Here is a 9,860-nt window from a genome sequence, read left to right as displayed (position 1 = left end):
TAGAGAGACCTAGGAGCCTACCCTAGGTAGAGCCACGCCAAACCCTAGTGGTCACCTAGATAGGTGCCCTATTTTATTGTTTATTTCTTCTACACTGACGTATTTTATTTTGTTTTGTCTGTGAATGCATTGCATTACATCATCATAGAAAGAATGTGTTGATTCATATTCGATTGCTAAACAGAAGAGCTTGTCATGAAAAAATAGATTTCTTGATAAAGTGGAATATAATACGGCCATCCAAATATGGTTCGAGTAAACAACAAGAGAAGGTTGATAATTCATGAAAGAATACACTACTTTGCTTCATTGCCTGAGGATTCAAGCCAACAAAGATTATTCGAGAGCCGTCATGCCTTAAAGAAGCTGACAAGTAACGCGAGGATAAGTGAGCAATGAGTCGCAACCTGGATCGAGCAAAAAGAAGATATTAAAAGCATCCTTTGAAAAGTTTGCCAAATTTGATCTCAACCGCCGGATATGAAGAAAGGGATCGGTGTCTTCGCTTGGAATATGAGGGCAAGGCCGCATATGTAATCTGTTTTATGTAAAAGAATTTGTTTCCTAGAAAATTTGTTTTAATTGAATTGAATTCAGAATCAACGTCTTTCTTTCTTTTGCATTTATTCCATACATTTGTATTGCATTGCATCATTTGCATTAGATTTTCCCAAAAGGACCCTATTTAGGTAAAATTATTTCAGAACCGACAAAAGATATGGGCCAAAGATTGGAGAGAATAGAGCAAATGCAAATACAGATGCAAGAGCAATTAACCAAGATTCAACAAGATATGCGGGAACAAATTCTAGAATTCCAAAAAAATATGATGGGCCAGCTAACATAGTTACTGGCCGAAGAATTTGAAAAAAGGAGTGGCCTAGTGGTCAACAGTGGGGATGATAATGAAGACCTTATTTATTCCTCAAGTTTTACCCCAATAAGCATCCCGACTCGACCAAACACCCATCCACGTGGGGTACCCGTCATTATCGGACCCCAATATCAGATTGATACCTCGGCATTGTTAAACTTCTCTATGGGTTCAGGTTTTAACCCAAAGGATGATCGAGCCAAATCGGTTGTTCTGGAAGAAACGAAGAAAAAGGAAGAGTTGACTTTAAAAGCCTCGAAGAAGAAGAAAAAGGAAGTGAATAGTATGAGTAGGTATAACAAGGGTCATTCGAAGCTAATTACAGTAAGCCAGCCAAGGACGGTAACTACTAGCCATCAAGTCTCCCCAAGGCAAGAACCTGATCCAAGATCGAACTTAGAAAAACCCCAGTTCACACCTATTCCAATCACGTATAGGGAGTTGTACCAAACTTTGTTTGACGCACATGTTGTATCCCCTTTTTATATAGAACCAATACAGCCTCCATACCCTAAATGGAACGATGCAAGTGGCCAATGTGAATACCATACGGGAATCACAGGGCATTCCATCGAGAACTGTACCGCTTTTAAAAAGTTAATCAAAAGACTTATCAAATTGGGTATCGTGAAATTCGATGATCCCTCTGGTGCAGAAAATTTGTTACCCAACCTTTCTGTAAAAGGGGTAAACATTATGAGTTCCATGATGGATAGGGGCATGAGATCTAAGGGTACATCAAGCTCAGGACTCTAATTCAAGACTTGATATTGGGGAATCTGAACATTAACAACGTATCAGAAGAGAGAACCGGGGAATAAACTTTTCCAAGCTTCTACCCTTATGTACTTGGGGTGTTTTACACAATGGGACTGTAAAAGTGATCCTTGTATTTTTAGAGCTAATCTAGAGTAATATTCAAAACACGCTTGTTGTTTTAAGCCTAGAAGAAACAAGAATCCTTTTGTGAAATAGGCTTATATCCAAAATATTTATTTCAATGAAATGCATGTTTGTTATCATTCTTTTATTTCTTTCCATTTTATACCGTACAAACAATTATTCTTAGATTCTTTTATTTTTTAGACATTCTTTCGAATATTTTTTCATTCATGATCATATCATACAAATAATCATCCTTGGAATCATTTATTCTTTGGAATCTGCTTTCATACCTACATCAAGTCCCCAGATATCAATGATGTGAGCGACACTGTCACTGACTCAGAGTCTCCTTTTGGGTGAGATATGCGTTTAGGGGATCTCAGGACTTTGAAAATGATAGAGAATGTAGCCTATCTCTTGATTTGTTAAGGATGGTAGAACAAGATGAAAAACATATCCTACCTTACAAATAGTCAATGGATAGTAAGCCTAGGACAAGAGAAAGAGGCAAACTCGGGGTCTGCATCACCACAAAGACAAAGTGAGACGTCTTTGAGTTGTTCTAAGAATTCAAAGATGTTTTCACATGATCGCATCAAGACATACCTAGGCTACTAAAACGTGAGGATGTTGCAAAGTGTTTAAATAGCATATGCTAATGGTTTTATGATGGCTAGGCTAATCATGAGAGTCGAGTTCTGCTGGCCCACCGTAGAAGGGAATTGTATCAGTTATGCCGTAAATGCCAAACGGAGGAAGACAAGACTTATGTGCCTCCTCCATTTGTTCACAAATTTTTTATATGTGGGGCATAGATATTATGGGGCTGATCTCATCAAAAGCTTCTAACTGATACTGATTCATCTTTGGGGTCGTCAATTACTTCATGATAAGGGTAAAAGTTACCTTATATGCCAATGTTACTAAGTCGACGGCCATCAAATTCCAAAAAAAAATAAAAAAAACAAAAAAAGAGGTGCCAACGAAGAATGTTAGAAAGGATCATGTCTAACACAACTGTACAATGTTAAAAGTTTGCAGTCTGTTCAAAGATTAGGCGCCATATTGCAATGCAGCAAATGCAATAAAAAAAAAGAAAGAAAGAAAGAAAGAAAAGAGAAAGAAAAAAACAAAAACAACAAACTAAGGATCATGGGGAAGAGGACCGAAACTTGTAAAGATTGGCATAAGAAGTCACCATTTACCCTCTATGTTTATCAAACGTCGGCCAAGACCTTCGTCGGGGTAACACATTTCTCATTATAGAACGAAAGTGGTTTGCCCATTGAAATCAAGATTCATTCTCTCCAAGTTTCAATTGAGTTGATAACTGGATGAAGCAGAATGGATCCAGTGAACTTAATTAAAGAAAAGAGGCTGAATGTTACCCGTCATGGTCAAACGTACCAAATGATGTGAGCTTAAGACAGAAAAGTTTGTCCTAGAGAATTCCACGAGGGGGACCTAGCGTTGAAAAAGATCCTTTTTATACAAAAGGACTTCAGTGAAAAGTGGACGCCAAACTGGGAAGGAACTTATGTAGTAAAAAGGGCCTGTTCTAGAGGAGCATCGATTCTAGCTGTTGATTGCAAAGATTTGCCCAAACCAGTGAATTCAAATCCAGTCAAGGAGTATTCTACCTAAAAGAAGAGTCCAAGGTGAAAACCTGTAAAGGATGCTTTGAAAAAAAAATTGACTAAAATAAAAGGAGAGGCCAAGGCTAAAACCCGCAAAGGGCTCTTTGAGACCAAAGAGGATTTGAGTTGAAAACCCGAAAAAGGCGGCTCAAATTTGGATCAAAGTGGGGCATACAGCAGTCTTGTTATGCTTGAATTAACAATGAAGAAGTATGCTACGTCTTGGGGCATCGACAAAGTACTCCGGATCCCCTAAACACATATTGAGCTCAGAAGGGTCCTCAAGAAGTTGGTACATAGAAGCTCAAGCTGCGATATCTGGGACACCTAGTTTTCCATTTTACCTATTTTTAATTTGCTATATTTGATTAACTTATTCATTTTGAGTTAATTTCCTTCTTATTGCATTTGCAATCTTTGATTAATTTATTCATTTTGAGATATTCTCCCAATCAATTTCTGTATATTACTCTGGAAGCTTCTAAATACTATAGGAACCTAAAATAGGACCATTATTTAGAACTCACCAAGCCTAAAAGTTGGAAATATTTGAGAGATAGGAGTCTAAATTGTGGCTATCTCTTCAGATTCTTTGTTAAAGATATCAGTTGCACAAGAAACAAGGTCTTGTGTCGGTGAAGCCACCTTGACAAATAACGAGCAATGTCAATCCAAGTGTAAAAGGGGATCATTCTCGGGAAAAGAAAAATGATACTCTGAATTCATGCAAATATCAGACATATACATAAGGTTATTACACTCAAGGAATGGTGTAACAGATCAAATTGATTGAAGATGACACAAATCCTATACCTCTGAGTTGTAGCAGGATGGATGAAAAAAAAAATTTATTCCCCTGAAGTTGCGATGGAAGATACAAACTTTATGTCCTAGAAGGTACGGTGGAAGGGATTCTGAAATTACAGTGGGGCAAGCTTGCTGAGCAAAATGTGAATGTTTCTTTGACTTTTCTATCAAGAATACCAACCGAAGAAGAGGGCAGCGTAATACGTCAGTGATAATGTCCTGATGAACAATGAGCAATAATGCCTTAAGGATCATTTTCATTTCTGCATTCATATATCATTCAGTTAGGAGCATTTGATTTATTTCGATCATAGCATCCTAATTATTTGACATAAGCATCACATCTAGTTAGGAGCATTTGATTCATTTCGATCATAGCATCCTAATCATTTGGCATAAGCATAGATACATGAAACTGATTCTACAGATCATGTCCCTAGAGGACGGTGTAGCAATATCGGTGAATTCACAGATCCTATCTCTCTATGCAGTAGTGGAGCAGATCAAAGACGGCAGATCTTGTCTCCCTAATCAGTAGTGGAGTAGATTTAAGCCATTATCTGATCTCCCTAAGTAGTAGTGGAGCGGGTTGAAATCAACAATTCGTATCTCCTTGAATTTCCAGCGGAGTAGATCGAGGCTACAAATCTTTTCTCCCTGAAATGGCACTAGAGCGGCTCGAAGCCACAATTCGTATCTCCTTGAAGTTCCTGCGGAGTAGATCGAAGCTACAAAGCTCTTCTCCCTGAAATTACAATGGAACAGATTAAAGCTATAAACCTTATCTCCCTGAAGTTGCAGTGGAGCAGGTTGAAATTTCAAGTCTTATCTCTCTGAAGTTGTAGTGGAGCAGACTGAAGATACCAATCTTATCTCCCCGAAGTTGCAGTGGGGCAGACTGAAGATAGTAAATCTTATTTCCCTAAAGTTGCAGTGGAACAGATTGAAGCTAAATTACAGATTTTATCTCTCTGAAGTTGCAGTATTGTAGTGGAGCAGGTTGAAATCACAAGTCTCATCCCCCTGAAATTTTAGTGGAGCAAACTAAAGATAGTGGATCTTATTTCCCTGAAGTTGCAGTGGAACAGATCAAAGCTATGAGTTACAAGTCCTATACCTCTGAAGTTACAGTAAGGTCGGATCAAACTCTCCATATTGAGCAGATGAAAGCTACAAATCTATACCACTGAAGTTGCAGTGGGTTAGAACGAGGCTACTTGAAGAAAAGGAGCACCAGAAGAAGTCAAGGTCTAGCAGGACAGGGAAAAATTGATCCTCTCTAAAGTCTTTGCTCTATTCTCGTTACATGACAATGAGCAAAGAGGGGCAGCTGTAGAGCCCAATTTTGGCCCGGGCTGAACAGTCCCAAACCAAACAATTGTTAACAGTCCATTTTACAATTCCAAGCCCAATAAACCCAAACCCATTTTACAAAAAATCTGACCCAATTCCTATTGGTCCCAATAGGCCCAAAAGACTAAACTAGGAAACCCTAGGGTTTCTATGCCAGTAACTTAGGCGCCGCTCCTCACGTCTTTGTCGGTAGCGTTCAACGCCCGAGCAGAGCCTGTCCCATCTCCCGTACCACCAGCTCTGACTCTACCTGCAAAATGGAAAAGAAACACGCAAAGCAGAAAAGAAGCAGCAGACAACACAGAGCAGTAGTAAGAAACTTAAAAATATTGTATTGAAATGGCTATAAAAGCCAGATCCAAGTGTAATATAAGGGGGGATTTTCAAAAATCAAAAAGCAAAAAAATAAAAAATGAGTTAAGGTTCTTATTTTTTTCTTTTATTTTTCCTTATTTTCGAATCGGTTTCCTTCATATTTCAATACATATATATAATAAAAATAAGAAAGGAGAAGAGGGCTTATCCTTTTTGAGACTGCCAAGGAAAAAATGGAAAGATTTGGCAATTTTTTGGCTGCCGTGTATGGCGGACGGTGGCTACCAGCGCCAGAGTTCTCACCGGAGCTCACAGACAAAGCAAGAGAGGAGAGAATTTGTTTTTATTTTCTTGAGGAAGTGAGAAAAATGAATTTTTTTTAAAAAAAATTTGGTTTATATAATGTTGCAAAACGGCGCCATTTTGGCCTTAGCTTTAGGCGCCAAAACAACGCCTTTTAAGGCCTTTACCCAGACGCGTGACCCGACCCGTCTGAAGGATTCGCGTTTTTTTTTTAAAAGGGTCATTTACCCTTTAAGGCCTTCCGCATTTTTGTTATGTTTTAATCTAATCCTTTTTACTTTTAATTTTTGCCTTTAATTTCGACTTTGTTTCGATTTAGTCCCCTAAGGACTGTGCGCTTTGGGACAGGGGATATTTCCCTAATGAGTCTTTCCTCCCTTACGCGTGTCTCATTTTAGTCCAAATTCCAGCTTTCCTTTTTAATTTATCCCTTAAAGTTCATTTCTTTTTATCTTGGTCCCTTTTTGTTATTTTATTAACTAATTTAATATTATTGTTACTATAATTATATTTTATTTTTATGCTTAATATTTGCTATTATTATTATTATTATTTTCATTCTTTTATTACTATTGTTGTTGCTATTTCTCTTGTTGTTTTTATTATTATTTATATTATTGTTAGTATTATTATTCCTTAGTTTATTATTATTATTTTATCATTATTTTCTATTATTGTTGTTATCAATACACTATTATTATTCTTATTAATGTATTATTATTATTTTTTACTTTATTTTTATTATATTATTACTATTGCTATCATCTATTATTAAACTAATTAATTTTATATTGGTTCTGTCACATTATATATTTTTTCCTTTTGCATTTATCTACATTATTGTTACTATTATTATTGTCATTATTTTGAACATATCATGTATTTTAAATTATTATCAATTTTAAATATTTTACATATATTATTTCTTTTAAATTATCATATGTAGTATTTATTTTGAAATTTTATATGTATCTTTGTATTTTAAATTATTATATATATATATATATATATACATATTATTTTTAAAATATTCTTATATATTATTTAGTTGTATCGTTTTATATGATAATTGTATTAAATTCTCTTTATTATTTATTATAAACCTTTCTACTATTATTAATTTTAAAATTTCACATGTTATTTATATTAAACTTTTGTACATATCTTCCATATTTTAATTATTTTAAATTATTATTTTTACAATATTATTTATTCTAAACCTTTATCATAATTTTAAATTATTTTTTGAATTACTATTTTAAGTTATTCTATTTATATTATTTTGTTATCTTGTATATTAATGATTTTAAATTGTTTAATATCATTTACTTTAAATTATTTTCCATAGTGTCTATTTCAAGCTTGTTTTTCCTACATGTTATTTGTCTAGAATCGTCTTATTGCTTATTTTTAATTGTTCGTATTATTCATTTCATTTCTCTTTAATTATTAATATTTAAATAATGTATGTTGAGTGATTATTGTCATTGTGTGTACTATAATTCGTTCACTTATTTTCATACTATTGTCACTCATTTGTATAGTATTTTATCGATGTATATTGTTCCATGTTTGTAATTTCGCCTTTCATTCGTAATTGTCGCATTGTAATTTTTAACTTATTGATCCGAAATTCATGATTCCATTTCACTTCAAATCAAATTAATGTATTTTGGGTGACTTTGTAAAAAAAAGGTGAAGTTTGATGTTTAGAAATTCGAGGGACCGTGCCCTAATGTGTTGGGTTTCGATCTTTCGTTTGTTTAAATAATCAAATTTCCCTTTAAAATTTTGTCCGCGTTTTTTAAACCTTAAAACAAAGGCGATGTTTGATGTTTAGAAATTCGAGGAATCGTACCCTAATGTGCTGGGTTTCGATCTTTCGTTTGTCTAAATACTCAGATTTCCCTTTTAAACTTCGTTCGCATTTATTAAACTTTAAAACAAAAGCGATGATTGATGTTTGGCAATTCAGGAAATCGTGCCCTAATGTGTTGGGTTTTGATTTCTTGTTTATCCAAATAATCAAACATCCCTTTAAAATTCCGTCCACATTTTTCTTCAAAAAATAAGGCAATATTTCGTGTTTGGACATCCGAGGGAATCGTGCCCTAACGTGTTGGGTTTCAATTTATCGTTTGATCGAATAGCTGAATATTCTTTTAAACTTTTAATGCATGAGTCCCAGAAATCATGAGATGTTCTTGGTACCGAGTGTTTGAAATGTCGTATCCTAAGGTGATGGACATGACATTTTATTTCTTCGAAACAAGAGAATCTTAATATCCACTTCCACTTATCCAAACATTCATAATAAAGGATCGTATTTTAAAATTTATTTTAAAATCTTTTCAACTTCCGACATTAAGACATTAATTAATCAATTAGGTACCAATTTTGAGCATTGTGAGGGTGCTAATCCTTCCTCGTACGTAACCGATTCCCGAACCCATTTTTTTTATTTTCGTAGGCCAAAATCGATATTTTAATAAATCAAAATGTTTTATTAGGTGATCCGATGACACCTAAACAAAAAGGATTGGTGGCGACGCCATTTTTGTTTTTTTTAAAGTAGATCCCCGTTTTTAAAAAATGGTTTCGACATTCACTTATTAATTTTTCAATTCAGGAGATACATTATATTATCTTGCAACGTCGTTTTAGTATTAAAATCAAGAAAAGCCCATTGGTTTAGTGTTGTAGGATATATAGTTGGTGAATTGGTATGATTCATAATTGTCATATTTGGTTTATCAAAGAACAAATTAATTTGACCAATTGAGTGAGTAATTGGATTTGTCAAGAGAGTTAACGATCAAATTTAAATGATCACGTAGTTGAGGCAATTAATTTGAGCCGAGTTTTTCTAGTTCGCAAGGCTACCAAGAAATTAAAGTGTGGAAGCTGATTTCAAGGTTATTCGCTTGGTAATGGTTAGTTGTCGGGTTGTTCCCGTAGTTAATTTACATACAAAAAGACTAGAGTTTGAGGTTGTTCCTTGATCACTATAACCAACTTACTAATTGGAGAATAAAATACATTGCTCGGAATCAACTTGATGCTGGAGTCAAAATCTTGCCAGCAAAAGCTTTCAAATTATTGGTTTGTTCAAATCTATTTTTATTTGCTTATTTTATTGTGATTCTATTTTAATTTAATTTAATTTATTTATTTTATATTCAAATTTAATCCCTTCTTTAATTTTTGCAGATTAGTATAAAAATAATAAAATTGATCAACTTAGACTTTGTGAGATTGACCCTACTCCTTACATTGCAAATTTAATTTTCAATTTTAAGCGTAAAAATTTATTTTGGTGGATTCCACACTAATCACCTATTTTTTATTAAATAATAAATATTTAAATTCCATTAATTAACTTTGGTTGGATTTATAAACAAAATGATTAAGAATGAAAAAAACTATTATCTAAAATGTATATGATTTTATTTAGATATTTAATATTTTAAAATAATTTAACCCATAAATTGGTACTTAAACTATATTCTCTTTCTTTCATCTTGGTACTTAAAATAATTTTTTGTCATAAGTGGTACTTAAACTATATTTTTCCGAAGTTGGTATCTTTGTTAGTCAAATCGTTAGTCAAACCATTAAGTTTATTTGAAAAAAAAAAGGCTTAACCAACAAATTGGCACCTAAACTATGCATATTTTTTAATTTGG

This window comes from Gossypium arboreum, chromosome 1 (assembly GCF_025698485.1).
Source record: "Gossypium arboreum isolate Shixiya-1 chromosome 1, ASM2569848v2, whole genome shotgun sequence".
NCBI classification, from domain to species: domain Eukaryota; kingdom Viridiplantae; phylum Streptophyta; class Magnoliopsida; order Malvales; family Malvaceae; genus Gossypium; species Gossypium arboreum.
This window is presented reverse-complemented; position numbering follows the sequence as displayed.